Here is a 19,156-nt window from a genome sequence, read left to right as displayed (position 1 = left end):
AGAAAATTCTCTTTCCTTGTTAATAGGGACTTATGGAAGTGTAACGCGTTTTCTGTTCTTGATACTGAATGTATGTTAAAATGGAATATGAAGATCATTGCATTTCATCTCCACACAATGGCCGCCTTACAGAAAGTGCAAGACCTTCACTTAAAGTCTGTACTTCCAGTGTCACATGAGTTGAATATTATTAAACAGAAAAAAAATCATGAGTTAAGAAATGCAAGGAAGTCCATCTTATCCACCAATATAACTTCATACTTGCAGACAAAAATAAAAATCATGTTAAAATACAAGAATGATATGCATATTACTCATGCTTCAATTGCACTCAAATGTATTCAAGAGTTAGTTTGTTCATTATGTAAACGTAAAACTAAAGATATTTGGAAATGCATTAGATCTACAGATAAAGTTCAGAACTTGGAACTTGAATCCGCAATTGATGGGCCAACATGGACTTCCTTCTTTCTTAATAAATTTGGGATGCCTGCAGCATTTGTGAATAGTGTATAGGTACCTGGTTATAATAGTATTCATAATACGTGTCCATGGGTGATAACTGACATCTTGGTGGCAATTTCCAAATTAAAAGGTTTGAAATGTGCAGGGCCTCATGGGCTTCCTCCATACGTCATTAAAGATGACCCTCACTTTTGGTCTACCATTCTGCTGGATATATTTCAGGAAAGTTTGCGAGCGAAAATGATTCCATCATCCTGGCTTACCTCCATAATAATCCCATTACACAAAAAAGGTCCTAACAACAATCCAAACAACTTTAGACCTATAGCCCTCATAGACGTTTCTGCCAAAATATGTGCATCTCTTATTTACAAGATGTAGAAATCTTTATACGCAATAACGAGTGCCTAAGCAAAGCGCAAGTAGGCTTCAGAAAAACTATGGGAACCTCTCTCAACACTTGTATATTGGCTCATTTGATTGCAGATGCTAATCTTCCAGATAAATGCCCGTTGTTCGTAGCTTCGCTAGACCTTAAAGCTGCCTTTGACAGCGTAATCAGAGGCATTTTGTGGCAGAAAATGCGTAAAGTAAATTTTCCTTCTTATCTTATTACTTTGGTAGCTATGCTTCATTCTAACACCAACTTTAAAGTCTGCATTAACTGTGAAGGTACCTTGACTGAAACTATTCCTAGCTGGACAGGGGTTAAACAAGGCTGCAATCTGGCAGCCATACTGTTCAATCTGTTTATGGCTGACCTTGATAACATCTGGAACAAAGAGAAATCCTTCGCAGCCCGACTGGGTTCGTTGGACCTTTCTTGGCGATGTTCTCCTCTTTGACAAAACCCAAGCGGGACTTCAAATGAAACTCAAAAGCTTCTTATTGTATTGTCAAGACCATAACCTCACAGTTAATCCGCAAAAATCCAACATCATAATTTTTTGCAATCGAAAAAAAGTGCACCACTTCACTTGGGAGATTCACTCTATGCCCATTTCCAGCGTGAAAAATCTAGCATATCTAGGCTATACGTTGACAAACAAAATTTCTCATAAAAGAGTGAAGGAATTATTAATGGCGAAATTGTTGCCCTTGAGAGGTCAAATGAAATTAATATTTCATACATTTTGCTGTTTTTCGCTTCTGCTTCTATTTGAATTCTATGGCAAAAAAGTAGAAGCCATTCCATTTTATGGCGTGGAGCTCTACCTAGGGGATCTTGGTCCTCTTCTTGCTCAAATGCAGGGCTCAATCTGGAAATACACTTTGGGGTTGCTTGCATATCTACTAAACACAGTCTTGAGGCACGAATTAGGTTTGAACTCTTTATCAGCACGTTATAAGTGGCGGCTCCTTATAAATGATTCAAAAATGTTGTTCCTGCCTAAGAATTCAATTTATGTAGAATTCAACAAGATGCTCTTAGTAAAAAAGCCTAACTCTGTCGCATTATATAAAGAGAGAATGGACAATTTATTAGAAAAGATCAATATGTCTCCTAGTGATAGTCAAATGTTCATGAATAAGGTTAAAAAAAAAATCGATTCCAAAATGATAAGGCAGAATGCGGAGACAAGCTTCACTCTTTTTCATCCTTCGCTGAATATTCCAATTTTTTCATACACAAATACTGCGAATATCATATTTAACTCTTTGTCCTAGTAAAGAGGTGCGTAGGACCTTCATGTTATTTAGATTATACATGCTGCATACAAAAGTATGGACCAAGTACTGGTATAGGAGTGAAGACGAGCCATTTGATGACTCCTGTAGATTCTGTAATGTTCCGCACAAATCTTTAAAACATCGTGTTCTTTTCTGTTCTCATTTTGAAACTGCTTGATGTAAATACATGAAGGAATTCACACAAGCAAACAAAATATTTGCAAGAAATTGCATATGGTTGAAGTGCATGTGGGGAACAACCAACACATCAGTTTTAGCAACCGTAAGGTTGATAAACCTCATAGTAATAGAATTGGAAAGAATGGAAATTACACTCTTAGAAAATTAGCTCTTCAATTTCATGGTCATACTTTGTTCTCACATTAGGAATTGCATGTAAAGAGTTCTCATGTCGTAGGAAAGGTCAGTTTGGCTATCCATTGTATTTAATACTAAATTGTATAATTGTTTTTTTTTATGCTTGATGCACCATTAAATATTGTTTGTGTGATGTACAAAATTGGATGTAATCAATTGTTTTAAATTGTAAAGGTGCTTTGCAATAAAACCAAATGTGTATTTAATTAAAAAAAAAAGTGGTTGGTGGTGAATCAGGCATTAGTGTGGCTGGTGGGTTTGGCTTTTCGAGGATTGAGTGGAGTGATTGCTTCAACTGCTGATTTGATAGCTCTGTCATAGTTGATGGCGAGGGTTTCTGGGTCAGTCGAGAAAGGGGGTCTGAAGGCTGGTCCTTGTAAGTATGGCAGTATCCTTGCCTTAGTGAGCTGCCAGGAGCTTCTGGAGAGTGTTCTGGGAAGGGTTGGAGGGGTGAGGTGCTTTTTCCTGGCCGTAGGGATATTAAAGTGGATGGCATGCGGGTCAGACCACGGAATGGGGGAATTGCCAGTGATGGAGATGGGGCAGTTCTGTTGGGCTATCCAAACAAGGGTACAGCCTTAAATGTGGGTAGGGCCAGATATTTTATTGCTGAATCCTAGGGTTTCAAGCACAGTGTTGAGTGACTTGGCTGCCGGATCTTTGGCGTCATTGAGGCACAAGGTGAGTTTTTGAGATTGTCTGACAGAGAGTGAGGGATATCTGAAAATCACCCAAGGGTTTTGGGGGGGCGGTAGACAAGATGAATATATATAGTGCAGTCGTGAAAGAGGTTGATTTTAGTAAGGAGGTAGTCGCTATTGTTTTCCATTTCTTTGTTGGATTTTCTGATAGAGAGAGAGTCTTTAGCTATCAGAGCTATGCCTCCACCTTTAGTGTGGCAATCATGTCTAATGATTGTGTACTCTGGTGATAAGGTGAGGGATAGTGCAGGTCCTGAGGCGTTGTGTAAACATGATTCAGTTATCATAAGGATGGTCAAGGTTATGGCTGATGATGAGGTTGTGTATGTCTAAGGCGTGGGAGTTTATGGAGCGGGCATTGATCAGTGTGCATCTCAGAAGTGAATTGTCCCCATTGCAATTGGTGTTCATGGCGCTAGCCACGGGGGACATACTAGTGTCCTTAGCAGCTGTGTTTCCATTGTAGGATGGCGTCATGTCAGTGGTTAGGGAGGGCATACAGGTAATAACAACAGCATCATTTATATTGTTATGTAAATCATTGGCTTCGAGGGGTACACAGGTGACGGAAACAGTATCATTAACATTGTAAGGTTAGTCATTGGCTTGGAGGGGCATGCAAGTGTCAGCAGCAATATCATTTACATTATAAGGTAGGTCATTGTCTTGGATAGGCAAAAAGGTACCTCCAACAGCATCATTTACATTGTTAAGTGTTCATTGGTTAGGAGGGGCATATAGGTACCTCCAACAGCATCATTTACATTGTTAAGTGAATCATTGGCTATGGGGGGAATATAGGTTCCTCCAATAACATATTTTGCATTATTAGGTAGGTCAATGGCTTGGAGGGGCATACAGGTGCTTACAACATCATCATTGACATTGTTAGGTGAAACATTGCTTTGAAGAGGCATACAGGATTCATCAACAGCAGCCGTAACAGTGTCGAGAGATGGAGTGGTATAGGCTGGGCAGGCATACAATTCATGGTAGCATTGTTACTTTTGTTCATAGCCATTACATGAAGGTGAGTAGTAGGCACACCCTCCATGGTATAGATAGGCGGAGGCAGATAATTGTTCGGGACAGCCTTTCCGCAACGTGCAACATGTGCAGAGGTGCTGTTTAGGCACACACTCACTGTAGTGCGGTAGGTGGGAGCTGCATTGTGAATTGGACCTTCTTTTGCGACATGGTCGGATGGTCGAATTACGTGCAAAGGGTTCCTTACTGCTTTGACATTCAGGTGGGCTAGAGCGTTATGCGTCGGCCCTTCATGGTGAGGGCTCTGTGCAGGGTCGACAGGCTTAGAGCTCAGTTTACGTGGCCGGGAGTTATGGCCTGAGATTCAATTGACCATAGATCACCATTGTCGAGTATTACAACAAAAGAACAGGAAGAAACTTGAAGAAAGAAAGATAGAAGAAGCAAAGTTTGTGCAGAAAGAATTGTCAAAATGTTCAATGGAATGACAAATGTTGACAAGCGTGGGGGTGGTTACAAAAGAAGTGCAGCAAGGACAGCCGATGGCTGGAGGCAACGTCACAGGAAGGGTAGAATATAATTATTGGCCACGAGGAAGAGGGTTTGCCCCTCGAGGAAGAGGGAGTGGACCTCGGGTTTCGCAAGGAGGAGAGTTTAATGGGGACAGCCACAAACTATTGGATAGCCACAGCAGTGCTGGAAGTGTGAGCAGACAGGACACCTGGCACGAGTGTGTAGAAGTGGGGGAGGGATAAACCAACATTTGCAGGGCTCAAGGTAGGAGGCAGCTTATCCTTCACCTTGTAGCGCAGAGTCACCACAATATTATGCCCTAGATCACATGCAGTATCAGACACCTGCACTGCAAATATAGCCTGCACAACAGCCACAGATGCAGGCACAAAAGCCACAGATACAGAAACAGCAAGCGCTGATGCAAACACCAATGCCAGTGCAACAGAATACTATAGCAACCTGGAACTCAAATACAGTAACACAAACACCCACACTTAGAACAGGTAGTGTGACTGTGGTAGGAGGAAACCTTTTCACTGCTATGGGAATTAACCTGTATCCAAAATAGGACAGCCCACAGACTGACTCGAAGTGTTCAATCCTATCTGTTACACCTGACCCACAGGAGGAACCATGGATCGGAATAACCATAGGTGACAAAACATTTTAATTTATTGTAGACAGAGGGCGACCCGGTCGTGTTATAGGGAGGGGAAACTCAATGTCAGGCACTGCCATGAATGCACAAGGTTTTTCTGGGGCTATACATTTGGTTCCATACACTGATGACTTACCTATTACTCTAGGGGAACACAATGTGTCCATGCCACTACTATATTCCCACCAAACACCTGTCAATATTATGGGAAGGAACACAATGAGCAAACCCAACATGAGCATCTCATTTACCGATCAGGGAGTAGTGTGTTCCATTCCTGAGATTCATTATGTGGACGTGTACAAGATTGTATTGGTCTTTTCAGGACAGAAAGCACAGAGGGGTATGCCTATGGATTTTGAAGTATTTCAATATGGAGTGAATCTCTTGTTAGGATGGCTTCCTGGGATCAGGGGCAAGCTATTGTGGCTACACTTAAAATTTTGATTCAGAACAGAGTTTCAGATGGATGAGGAAGACAGACATGTATTTCCATTGGAGCTAGAAGCAGTCATACTAAGAGAAGAAAGTTGGTTATTCAAGGGACTGATGATGAAGGGAAGGCGTGGCAAGCAGTAATAGCTTTGGATGAAGGGCACATACTGACTGATATGACAGACAAAAAATTGTTCAAAGAAAACATTTCAGATGATGAAGAATTATTCTTTATGAGTCTCACATATTGGCTAAAGACTGAGAACAGGGGAGTACCACAAAAGAAGGCAAAGATAAAAATGACACCCTCATTTTTTGAGTAATACTCAGCACAAATACCTGACACATTATGGACCAGCAGTCCTTATGAAGGTAGCGTGCTTAAAGGAGTAGGTGCGGTTAAGATCAAATTAAAGCCTGGAGCAATGTTACCTAGAGTAAAACAATATCCTATGTCAAAGGAAGCAGACAAGGGCATTTATGAGACAATGTTGGCACTCATGTAGCAAGGAATAATGGTCCACTCTGAATCCCCATGTAACATACCAGTGTACCCAGCGTAAAAATCAACTGGGGGGTCGTATACATTTATTCAGGATTCCCGCCCCCTAAATAATAGTTGAAGCAGAATTTCCATTGGTCCCAAATCCAGCCAAGATAGTATGCAATAATCCAGCCAAAGCCAAGTGTTTAACTGTCATTGACTTGAAAAATGCATTCTTTTCAATCCCCCTTCATGAAGAATCTACATTTGCATATAGAAATACCAGTGGATACATACTTGTTTATCACAGGGGTACTGTGAGTCCCCATCCATCTTTAACAGGTACTCCAGATGGACTTAGGAAATGTACATCTTGACTGTACAGTGCTCCAGTATGTGAATTATTTTTTTGTGTGCCGTGACACAGAGGAGCAGTGCAGAAAAGATTCAATACAGCTGACGACAATCCTGGTGGACAAAGGGTATAAGGTAGACAAGGAGAAATTACAATATTGTCAGGAAGAAGTATTGTACATTGAACAGTTGACATCTCAAGACAGCAGGAAGGTGACCACTGAGAGAGAAGAAGCGATCATAAAAACACCTTAGCCAAAGACAGTAAGAGAAATGCAGCGATGTCTAGGTCTTTGTAACTATTGCAGGGCATGTGTCTTTGACTACCGCACATACACCAGACTCCTTTTGAAGGGATTCAAGGAAACTCAGAAAAATGGCAGCAGCGTAATTTGGACTGGTGAAATGATAGAAGCATTTAATTAATTAAAGGAAGCAATATGCACTGCATCTGTTTTAGGGATCCCTGACTACAGTGCAGAATTCTTTTTATGTTCACACTCAACTGGAGTGGTAATGACAGCAGTGCTCACTCAGAAAAATTCCTTGGGACACAAACCATTAGCCTATTACAGCGGGATCCTAAACCCAGTGATGAGAAGCCATTATCCCTGTGAGCAATCTGTGGCTGCAGCTGCATTTGCTATTCAGAAGTCAGTCACTATCATGATGGGTTGTGAAATGACATTATAAGTGGAGCATGCGCTGTTCACCATTTTTTAGAAAACCAAAAGCACATTGACTATGCAGAGAGCATCTGGGTACGAGGTGATTATCTCAGACCCATCAGCTAAAATAGAGAGGTGAAAAATAGTGAATCCAGCAATGTTCATAGCAGAACCAATTGAGGAAGGAGACAATGTGCATGACTGCACAAAGTACACTGAACGTTATGACGACATACTGCATGTTAGAGAAAATGCCCTCATATGGGGGGGGAATACTCTTTATTGATGAATCATCGACTATTGTGTGCAAAGACTCATTGAGACCGCATTGGTAAAACATAAACTGAATGGCAAATTTGAAGTAGTGACGAGCGAGAGATTGTCCTTACTTTTTTCAGCACAAGCAGCCAAGTTAGCAGCGCTTATTGCAGCCCTTGAAATGCATGGGAATGAGGAAATCACAGTGTACTCAGACTCCGCCTATGTGACATTAACAGTACATGCAGGACTGTCATTTTGGAAAAGGCAGGGTTTACTTTGTGCAGACGCACACCTGAGCAGCAGGCAAAATTATTGGACAGGCTCATAGCCGCACTTCAACTCCCATTGTCCATCGCAGTGGTAAAGAACGCTGCCCACACAATGGGCAAAGATTGAATTTCCTGCTGCAACAAGGCCAATAACACAAAAGCCAAAAAACGCACCATATTCTACCGAAGTATCTAAATTTGACACACCATCTAATAAACAGATGAGAGTGCATAGCATGATGATGAGATTTCATTCTCTACCCATAACCCAAGTGATTAAATTGCAGGGACATGCACTACAAAAAGAGCAGGAGCTCTGGCTAGGCTGTGTTACAGCTTTTCCCTCTGGCGAGGGATGAGGACACTGCAGGGCTCCATGGGATTGCCGCTGGATTTGTGGATGGTCGACCCACATTGGAGACAGGCGCCCATGGCTGGGAAAATCACCCCCAAACGTCCTGGAGCTCTGGCTGCACTGCGTTACAAATGTTCACTCCAGGTAAAAAAAAATATATCAAAATTGTGTTTGTTCCCTACATTTTGGACTTTGCCGGGCCTTGTGGGTAATACATTGTGGTCTTCCCAGTGACTTGGTGTGCCAGTGGGTTAGCCTTTTCATTTGCACCCAGGTCAGTGCACCCACACATGTGTGTGTGTTTTGGTGTTTTCCTGGTGGCAAATGTCTCAACATTTTGTTTTTTCCCTACATTTTGGACTTTGTGGGTTATACATTCTATGGTGATTCACTCAAGTCCGAACTCTTTGGATTCCCACTGGTGTCTTCTTTTGAGAAATACATGGGGTTCCCTGTTTTCCATGGTGGGTGTGGCACCGAAGACCCAAATCTGTGAGCTGTCTATACGGCCAAATCAGGTAAAATTGTGGGTTGTGTGGCTGGCTGCAAGATGACCGCTGCCTGAGAAAGCTCTGATCCAGCAACACTCAATATCCTTATACATCCTCACTATAGCGGCTCCTACAGAGCATAGACATCAACCCTTGACTGGCTTAATGGAGGTACATCACCTGATCCTACTTACAGCCTCTTGGAGGGTCTTCAAGTATAGCTAGAGCCCTACAATCTTCACCGAGGCCGGCTCGCTCTCCTGCAGAGGTTGCCATGCCACATGATTGCTAGTGCGGCGTAGGACACCTCTTTGTCCTTGCAGCCCCGGCCGGGGCACGTGCAGTTAGGCCGGGTTCATCCCATGCTCCTGGCCCTCTGTGTCGAGGCCAAAAAAAATGACGACCTGGAGGGGAGGTCACGCAGAAATAACATCCACATAGTGGGGGTCCCCAAATCGACCCAGATTGACACTATGGAGAGGTTTTCCGAAAAGCTCCTTACTGATATACTAGAACACCCCCCACTATACAGCATGTTCTCGGTCCTAAACCACCTCCTGGTGCACCTGACAGGCCCATCATCGCTAGGATCCTCAACTACAGGGTCAGGGATACCCTTCTCAGAATGGCTAGAGACAAGGAGAACTGAGATTTGGCTCATCGATTATCAGACTGTTCCCTGATTTCAAACCACAGGTACAGGAGCAAAGAAAATCATTCCAAGCCGTCAAAGGTAAACTTAGGCAAAAAAAGCTGTGCTATGCCATGGTGTTCCCTGCGAAACTCTGCGTTGCTCATAACAGCAGATCCTTTTTTTTCAGTAGCCCCTCGGCTGCCAACCGATCCGTTTCTGAGCTACCAGACCCACCTGAAGCCCAAGCAGCCCCTAATGGTTGACTGAAGATCCTTTATGTTTTGGTTCATGCTGCCTCCATCACTTAACCACCAATGGTTGTACTAGATCACTTCATGTATTCTGGGGGCACTAATAGCCCCACACTATCGGCCATTGTGCCTGGGCTCGCAGCTCTCAGATCTGAATGCCAATTTGTGTGCACTGCTATAGTAAGATAATTGTGTTTTGTTGCTGACCTCTTGAGCTATGCAGCCGTGGTCAGTACCCCGTTGGAGCAGCCTCTGCGTCTATTATTACATTACGTTAGGGTTAATGGGGGTAGGTTGAATGCCGGTATGTTGGGGTTTCTGTCATGGGTGGGTCGATGGGAAAGTTTGGACTTGTTCAAGGTGCTTATCATACCAATCTCTTTTGTTGCAAAAACACTTACTGATTGTTTACCACAAGGGAATGTATTAAGAATTGCGTATATCGCTGGCAACACTGATGGGCTCAGATGATAAGCTTACGTTTACAAGACAATGGTAGGTGAATCCTTAAATATAATGTAGTGGAACATCAGGGGGGTTACAAACAGCAAGAAATCCAGACTGGTGATTAACCATGCCAAAATGCATAAAGTTAACATTTTATGTTTGCAAGACACTCACCTCGCTTGTGATGACATGCACCACAAGGCCAAGGGGTGGGGAGTATACCATTATGGGTCTTCCTTTTCATCCCACTCAAGGGGGGTTGCAACATACATCACATCAGTCGTTGGAGTTCTGAATGCACAAGCAAATATGTGATGTGGAAGGGCGCTATGTAATCTTAGCATGAGAAGGTCCAGGGTTAAAGATCCTGTTTATCAATGTATATGCACCTAATGTGGACTCCCCAGAGTTTTCTTCAGAAATGTGCTGCCATGATCCACGGGTTTCTAGCATTCAAGGTGATTTGGGTGGGGGACTTCAATATAGCATTGTCGCTAAGTCTGGATGGTTCGACAACAGCGCAGTCCTCACTCATCAAAGCAAAGCTGCCACTACTTGGGTGGGTATAGCTGAATCCCTTTGGCTGGTAGATATATGAGACATATGCATCCCATTTCCAAGGTGTTTTCTTTCTTTTCTGGGGCCCACGGCACAGCCACGAGGATAGACTATAGTATGCTTTCTGTCCCATTGGCCAGTAAAACACAGTCCTCCAGGCTATTGCCCTTAACACTATCCAACCACTCCCCTTTTCTGGTGGTTGTCAGTTTCCCCAACACAGTTCGGCAGCTCTCCACACTGGCGTATTCGCGCCAGAGCCCTAGAGGACAAGGTATACCGGAATGGCATCCACATGGATATTCTTGAGTACTTTTGCACCAACGCTGACTCAGTTCTAGACTTTGGACCAGTGTGGGAGACCTTCAAGGTGTTTATAAGTGGATGTTGCATATTCAGGGAGGGAAGCATTCTTAAATCCTTAAGATCAACACTTTGCTGACTATAGAAGGAGATTAAAGACCTGGAACACATACAGGCCCAGCGTTAGGAAAGATTTCACCTATGTGCAATTTTCCCTCCATTTATTGACCCGCCAAACATTTTGCTTTTGTTTGGCTATCCTAAACCTGACTTTTTCCTATGGAGCGCAGCCTTCAGCTGAACTACCCTGGGTTTTTGCTCATTTGTTCTGGGGAAACTGACACGTCCTTCAGACTGTCAGTACTGGGAAACATTGTTTCCCTTAGTCTTTGACTATGTTGCCATTTCTTGGTAACTTTTTAAAACAGTGCACAATGTACCTTCCAGTACCGTGCACTGGGGTCCCTTTTTGTTTTATGGCCCTAGACACCGTACATGACGAAAAAGCCTTGCAAAACCACTGGAAACACTTTGGAAGATTTTTGGCACCTTTCACCCTCTGCTGTCCCATCAGACCCCTGCTTTCTTCTTTGATCAAGAAAGCCTGCCTAGGCGCTTTGCCCCTTTGGAGTAGTGGGAACAACTACTCTTAGCGCCCCTTGCTTACCCACCGAACGAGCCCCATCAGAAATTTTCCTGGGCCATCCAGCAAACTCTCAAGCTCTAGCTCAGGTTAACCTGCAGCACCGCCACCATCCCGAGTGCAAGCCTGAGATTTGAGACATGACTTGCTTGTGGTCGCGTGCATTCTCCCACCAAATTATTCAAGCCTAGCTCCTCCGGGTCCCGAATTAAGAGAGTGTGTAACGCTGCCCGCAGCCATGATTCCCGCGTCACTACCTGCTGGTGTCGGTCGCTATAGTTCACCTGCAGTTCTGCACTCATGGGCCCTGAAGCCAGCTGCACCAGAATTTTCTTCATACCTCCTGCGGAAGCTGAGAACAGACCCCTGTTCCACCACAGATTATCGTTCTCATTGCAGCCGCTGAGAGATGGAGCGCCACAAAACTGCAGGATTCAAACCTACTAGCAACCTTGACTAAACTGGCGAAGTTTGGTCCGGACTGTGCCGAGGGTCAGTGAGTACTTGCATAACTTACCGGTTGCCCCCTGGCACAGCCGATTGTGTCTACGCACAAGTATCCCTTAAAGGTACTCAAACTTGGCTGGGTTAGCCTGCGCTCCCCATCTATCCTTACCACTTGAATACTGCTTTGCTGCCAAGGGTAGGGCCTACTCAAATAGTGAGAACTTATTCTTTATTGCCTCCAGCACTGTCATGACTTGCTACAACCCTGCAAAGAAGACCTGCTCTTTTGTTCATCTGCGCGATCATGCTTTTTTCTACACAACTGTTTGGTTGAGCACAAGACTCCCCTCTTCTTAGGGTTGGACACGAAAGCTAGGGAACAAACTCTGAAGAATAACCCATTGCTATTTGTGTACTAACTCCACCCCTTTCTTCACAGGTTGTGGTTGTAGCTTGTAACAAAATCACACTAGGAAATGTAATGTATGTATGTATGTATACTGTATAAGTTAGGGATTGTGTGATATCTGTTTTTCTCATTGCTAAAGTTACTTGTGTCTATTTGGTCCGGCCGACAATACATGTATAGATATTTTTCACATACACTTGTCTAAGAGTAATTTGTGGTTCATTGCTGTGTGGGCTCATTGTGGGCTTCCGATCACTCTCACCACTCCTGAGACTATGGGCCTCATCACGACTTTGGCGGTAACCCTTAAATCCGGCGGTAGCGCTATTACCGTCGGATTTAGGGGTCCGCCATATCAGGACTTCGGTGGATTTCGCCCCAGCTCTGAGCTGGGAGGAAATCCGCCGAAAATTCACGCTATTACCGCCGGCTGGAAATCCGCCGGCGGTAAGAGCGCGAATTTTCCCCATTGGGCGCAATGGGGAATGGGGCATTCCCGAATGGGCTCAATGGGGAATGGGGATTTACTTTACCGCCGAACTCGTGATCGGCACTATTAACACTGGGGAGTTCAGCGGTAGGGCTAATACCACCGGCGGTAATACCGCCGGCGTTACCGCCCAAGTCGTGATGAGGCCCTTAGTCTTGACCACCTGCCAAGCTACCTAGATTGGTCTGGCTTGTCCAGAAGGTTCCCTTGTTTCACTAAACTGAGGGTGGCCTCCTAAATGTCTGTCCACCAGGTCAGAGTTTAGAAATCCATCTTAACACCCAGGGCACTGACACAGGGTGGAGAATTCTCTCGCTGAGAAACAATTCGAACACTCCGAGACCGCGTTTAGAGAGGACAGATATATGGGTGATACGATCCTTGCAACCAAAAATGCAGAGGCTGGTAGAACTAGTCACCGCTTGCATGGGCGAACCGTGTGGATAGGGGACATGGTGGGATATTAGAGGTGTCAGACCTGGTTGGGACCCTCGTTCGTGAACCCGGCAAGATCAGTAGAGTCTTTTGGGACTATTATAATTTACTGTATTCATCTCAACTGTCCGCCTCCGCTGAGGATATCAGATTGTATCTGGATCAGGTTTCCTTGGGCTGGCTTGACCCTGCTTGTGCAGATCTGTTGAACACTCCCCCCTCAACAGATGAGATCTGCAGGGTTATCCGTGACCTACCAGGCGGGAAAGCCTCAGGCCAGGATGGTATCTCTGCTGAATTCTACAAAGAATACGCTGAAATCCTCGCTGCACATCTGTGCAGTATATACGAGTCCTACATAGCTGCCGGCCTCCTGCCCGAGTCCACCCAAATGGCTGTGGTTACGCTCCGGCTAAAACCCGGTAAAGATCCTTCAACTGTGCATCATAGAAGCCTCTATCACTCATCAACACTGACAATAAAATCCTTGTCAAACTATTAGTGGATAGCCTCCTTCCCCACATGAGTTCACTAGTTCTTCTAGAACAGGCCAGCTTTATTCTAGGCGGATCCATGCAAAACAACTTGAGGCGACTCTTTTTCCTGGTGCACACTGTCAATGACAATGTCCCCATTATAGTTTCGGCCCCAGATGCTGAGAAGGCCTTTGATTCCATCGAATTACCCTTTCTGTTTACAATACTGCGTATTTCCGGTTTGGGTCTCCAGTACATTCAACTGATCCGTTTGTTATACACCGCCCCGCAGGCCACGGTATTGTCGGACCAATTGTCTTCAGATAGTACTTTCCCCACTAGGGGAACGCGGCAGGATGCCTCTTCTCTGCTATCCTGTTTTCCCTCTCTGTTGAAACCCTTGCATGTGCCATCAGGGAATTCCATTCACACAGAAGGGGGAAAATATGCTCTTCGGTCTCTGCTATCTCCTTACATGCAGACGATTTGTTAATATATGTTAAGAACCCCAAACACAATCTTTCGCCACTAATGCAGGAGATTACCGAATTCAGTGAGTTTTCTGGACTGCGCATAAACTGGTCTAAATCAGAGGTCTTACCGTTAACCTTGCAGGGTATCCTGACTGATGTCGGCAGCAAGTTCTGTTGTGTACCGGGGATGAGGTATCTTGGAATAATGGTCTCCACTACACCGTCCAAGCTCTTCAACGATAACTGCCTGCCGGCCCTTGAGAAACTGGATCTGACTTACCTTGTCACAGGTGGCACGCGTGGCGCTCACCAAGATGGTTGTGGTGCCCAAGATATTTTACATTTTCTAGAAGCGAGCCTGATCGGTGCTATCTCGATTGGTCTGGGTGGGTAAGTGAGCACTGGTTGCTCTTGACACCTTAACACTGCCATATCCATCAGGAGGCCTTGACTATCTGGATCTATATGTGTATTATCTCGCCACCCAGATTCAGTATGCTATATGGTTGTGGCACCCCTCAGTGGAACTTCCACATATAAAACTAGAAAGGACAGCAGCACATCCATATGAGTTGAAGGGGTTACTATGGGGAATGCCCAGACACACCTCCGAATGTGAGATACAGCCCATTGATGTTCCCTGCTGGGTGTGGGACCAGGCGTGTACCAGGGCCGGTACAAGTGTAAAACTATCATGCTGATTTCGCAGTGTACTCGCTACATGGAATTCCTCTCACCTCTGAGCAGTTTTCAGGACCCAGTTTGAGAAGCTATCTATTCACTCCCTGGGCAACTCGGTGTGTGAGGGCAAATTTATACTATGGGACACCCTGAGTGCCCGAGGCTCATGGATCGTGGTCTCCCTGTTGTTATATTACAGATTGCGTGAAGCTCTCTGAGAGCAGTGGACCGACTTCCAGTCTAAATCAGCCCCTTCTCCTCTTGCCGAATTTGTGACTAACCCTCCTTCACTAACTATTGTAGTCTCCACGCTATATAAGCTGATCAAATCCCTCTGCCAGGCCCCCCATGGTCTTGTTTAAGACCAGATGGCATAGGATGTTTGGCACACCTCTACTCACGAATCAGTGGCAGACTATTTGCACTATGACCAAGAAGATCTCGCTGAATTCCAGGTTCCGCCTTACGCAGTTAAAGTGCCTTCATCAAGCCTACCTTTCCCCCGAACAGCTGCACAAATATTATCCCGATAGGGCCGCCTCCTACCCGCACTGTAACCCCAACCTGGCTGATTTTATACACATGTTGTGGGATTGCCGTCACATGCAGATTTTCTGGGAGGGTGTCACTGCTACTATGGACAAAATGGTCTGTGAATGTCCATGGGATTCCCCTATTGCTTGGTTGCTGGCCTCTTTTGAAGTCCCAACTAAAACTGAGAGGCAACTGTTGGATACCGCCTCTGTGTTCGCCAGGGCCATAATTGCTACAACATGGATGAGAGCTAATCCCCCTCGGTGAGAGAATGGGTGAGTTTGCTGGAGGTATGCGAGAACCGTGAAACTCTGTACCAATCCTCCCTTCCTCCAGGCATTAGGCCGATTGATTATTAGTGCCCCTTCCATGCATACCTCCTCAAAGTCGAGGCCGATACCTTGGCCTGATGACACACATGCAGAATGCGGGGTCAATCAATCATGAGTCATTGAGACAAGGCTGTTCCCACACATCACTATCATGCCACCCAGTAGTGTCCCCTTACACTCCTAGATGGGCTGGTCGTCTCACTGCTCAATTAATGTGACAAGCCTTGTTTCATCCATCTATCATTGTCTTTTGCATTGCACCTTGTTGGGGGTTGTGGGCGTGTTTGGCATGGGGTTTTAGTTCGAATTATATGCATTGTGTAATTCCGATGTGTTTCGGTTTTTGTTTTGTAACCTGAATAAAAGAGATTTATAAAAAAAAAAACTATAAAAATATTGTCTTAACAGGACGTTTGGGATACCAGTGGTTTAGCCTTTTCCCTTTGCGCCCAGATCGCTGCACCCATACATGTGAGGTACCATTTATGTAAGGACACCTGTGGGAACATAGGAAGGTTGGATGTGTGTTGTTGCCGGCGTGTTTCGGTGGTTTCCTGGTGGTAAATATGTAAAAAGTTTGTTTTTTTCCTACATTTTGAACTTTGCAAGGCTGTGTGGCAAGTAAATAGTGTTGAGATTTACGCAAATGAGACCCTGTTGGATTCCCACGGGTGTCTTCTTTTCAGAAATGCATGGGGTTCCCTGTTTTCCTTCATGGCTGCGAAACCCCATGCACAAATCTGTGGGTTGTTCACAACCCCAAATAGAGTAAAAATCTGGTCTTCCAGGGCATTTTGTGTACCAGTGGTTTAGCCAGTTCAGTGCACCCACACATGTAAGCTTCTGTTGTCGTCGGGGCACCTGTGGGAATGGGGGAAGTTAGGACAAGTGCTGTTGCTGGCGTTTTTCGGTGGTTTCCTGGTGGTAAATGACTGAGAATTGTGTTTCTCATCGGAACATCACCAATCATAACACTACAAGGGCCTTGAACTGTTTACAAGTTACCGGTGTAATGTTACATCTTAGGAACTCTTCAAACTGATTCCCAAGCTGAGATGTGCTAAGGGTCTATTTGAAACCACCATGGGATATCTTGAAACTGTCAGTAGACGAGTTCCATTAAATTAATATGGAATAAATAATAAAATAATAAAATGATTGTGTGTTTACAGCCTTTGCCAGGCACCGTAAGTTTAGCTTCCTGACCTCGAAAGTATCAAGGGCTGTTCATTTTCTTTCGCGTATGATTCTGGGAACTTGTAACTTGCAATGTGCTGCCAGCCTCTGCAGCTACGTTAATAAAATGTGAATTGGTTTCTAGAGAAAAGCATGTTCTGAGGCCTGTTAACAGTACTTCGGTCTAATATTAAACCACATACCTGTAACCCATCTTCTCCGCCTACATGTTTTTTACTTGAAACACATTTATTCAGGGCATTCCCCATCCTTTTGCATAGAACTGTGTGGCTGTCAATGATTTTTGGCTTTTTCTGGACATATCCCATCCCATTATCATTACCCCTCACGTACCCAGAGATTGTTTCATTTGTTTGAAAAGTGTGATCTGGTGTTTTTTAATATGTTTCTAGAGGAGGAGCCAAGTACCCCTACTCCAACCGCCCCACCCATATTATCTGTCAGTTGGAAGCCAGAGTATGAGACATACAAGGAGCAGTTGAACAGACAAAGAGCAGTGTATGGACTCTGTGCAGTACCAGTGAAAGTACCAATACCTAAGAGGATCTGAGAGGCAAGGTACCCATTGTGAAAACTGTACCTGCCTACAAGAAAATATGATGGCCATATGAATGAGATTCCTGAAGAGGCAGAGCAGATAAATGGCAAAGATGAATGGTGACGTCACACAGAATCGAGCTGACGTCTGTAGAAGAGATGCAGAGATCAGAGATCAGAGAATGCAGATATTCTGCAAGGCATCAAGAAAGCACCAAGGATAAGTGGCATCTTGGGATCAAGCTGGAGAAGCTTATGCCACAGAAACAGTTGAAGATATTAAGCTAGTTCATCTATGTGCAGATGCAACAGAAACACAAGCAGACAAAGTAATCTTGAGGCTAGGTTTATAGTAAATAGATTGCGGCAAGCGCCAATATACATATATATATATAAATGGACGTTATGGTTAAGTTGCACTAATAAAAACCTATGCAATTCAGTAAACAAACATTGTTATAAGGACGTTATGGTTACAAGTAAAAGCGAAAAACCCCTGAAATTCGACAGTTATGGTACACTAAGCCCCCATACCTGCCATCACCACTGCGCACTGCAAACATTAACACCCAGAACATGAAAGATGTCTTCTCAATGTCACTGATGACATCACTGACGACATCACATGTTTAGCCCCTTTGTTTTCGTTCCATGCCATATATATATATATATATATGTACATTCAGTAAAAAAACTTTGTTAAAGGGATGTTATACTTCACAGTGCAACCAAAAAACACTGCACATTCCCCAATTATGGTAAGCTAAGTAACCATAACTCGCACCATCTACGTGCATTGCTAAGGCTAACACCCAGGACATCAAAGATGACATCACAAATATCAAATACTCTGTTTTCAAAGTTTGTTGAGAATTCATCCAGGGGGAGCAAATTTATAAGCCGCCCAAATAGTGCTCTTTCTATGGAAACAGCAACTTAACCATAACTACATGGCCACACAAATTGTGTGAAAGAACAGAAACTCCTGTCCAGAAGGCATGATCAAAACAAAAGACATCAGACCACCAGGGGCGCGGAGCATGTCAGACGTGTAGCTCTCACACTCCTCCAGCACCGCAGGGCCTAGTGGGCTATCCAAATCCCCGGCCGGCATTAGTGCGTGGCGCAGGGGAGGGCCCAAGCCCCGTGGGGGCTGCCGAGCCGCCCGAGGGCCCCCAGAGACCTAACTGAGACTGGTCCAGGGTCGAATACCCAGAGGAGCATTGCCAGGAGGACGTTGGAGATGGGGCTCCCTGCGGGGCAGAGCGCCGGGCGACGGACCGCCCCACGGAGCCACCGGTCCCTGAGAGGAGAGGACTGCTGTGGGGCCTGAGTTGCCGGGGCCCACCCCCCCCCAGCATTCGCAGAAACAGAACCGGGGACCTGGGGTTGAGATCCCCTTGAACCAACACCCGAACATTTGTGTTGAGGGTGCCGGGGCACGCCCTCCGCTGCTTTTGAGCCAAGACAGGCCCGAAGGCGGACAAGGGCTCGGCTTGGACCCCCGGCGCCCGGAGAAAACTCAGAGTGCCCCACGGGGGGGCCCGGCGGACTCGCGCGGGACACCAGTTGTGCGGGTGACGGAGGCCCGACAATCCGCCTCCCACAGCGCCCAG

This window comes from Ambystoma mexicanum, chromosome 6q, assembly GCF_040938575.1.
Source record: "Ambystoma mexicanum isolate Mex_15411 chromosome 6q, UKY_AmexF1_1, whole genome shotgun sequence".
Classification (NCBI taxonomy): domain Eukaryota; kingdom Metazoa; phylum Chordata; class Amphibia; order Caudata; family Ambystomatidae; genus Ambystoma; species Ambystoma mexicanum.
This window is presented reverse-complemented; position numbering follows the sequence as displayed.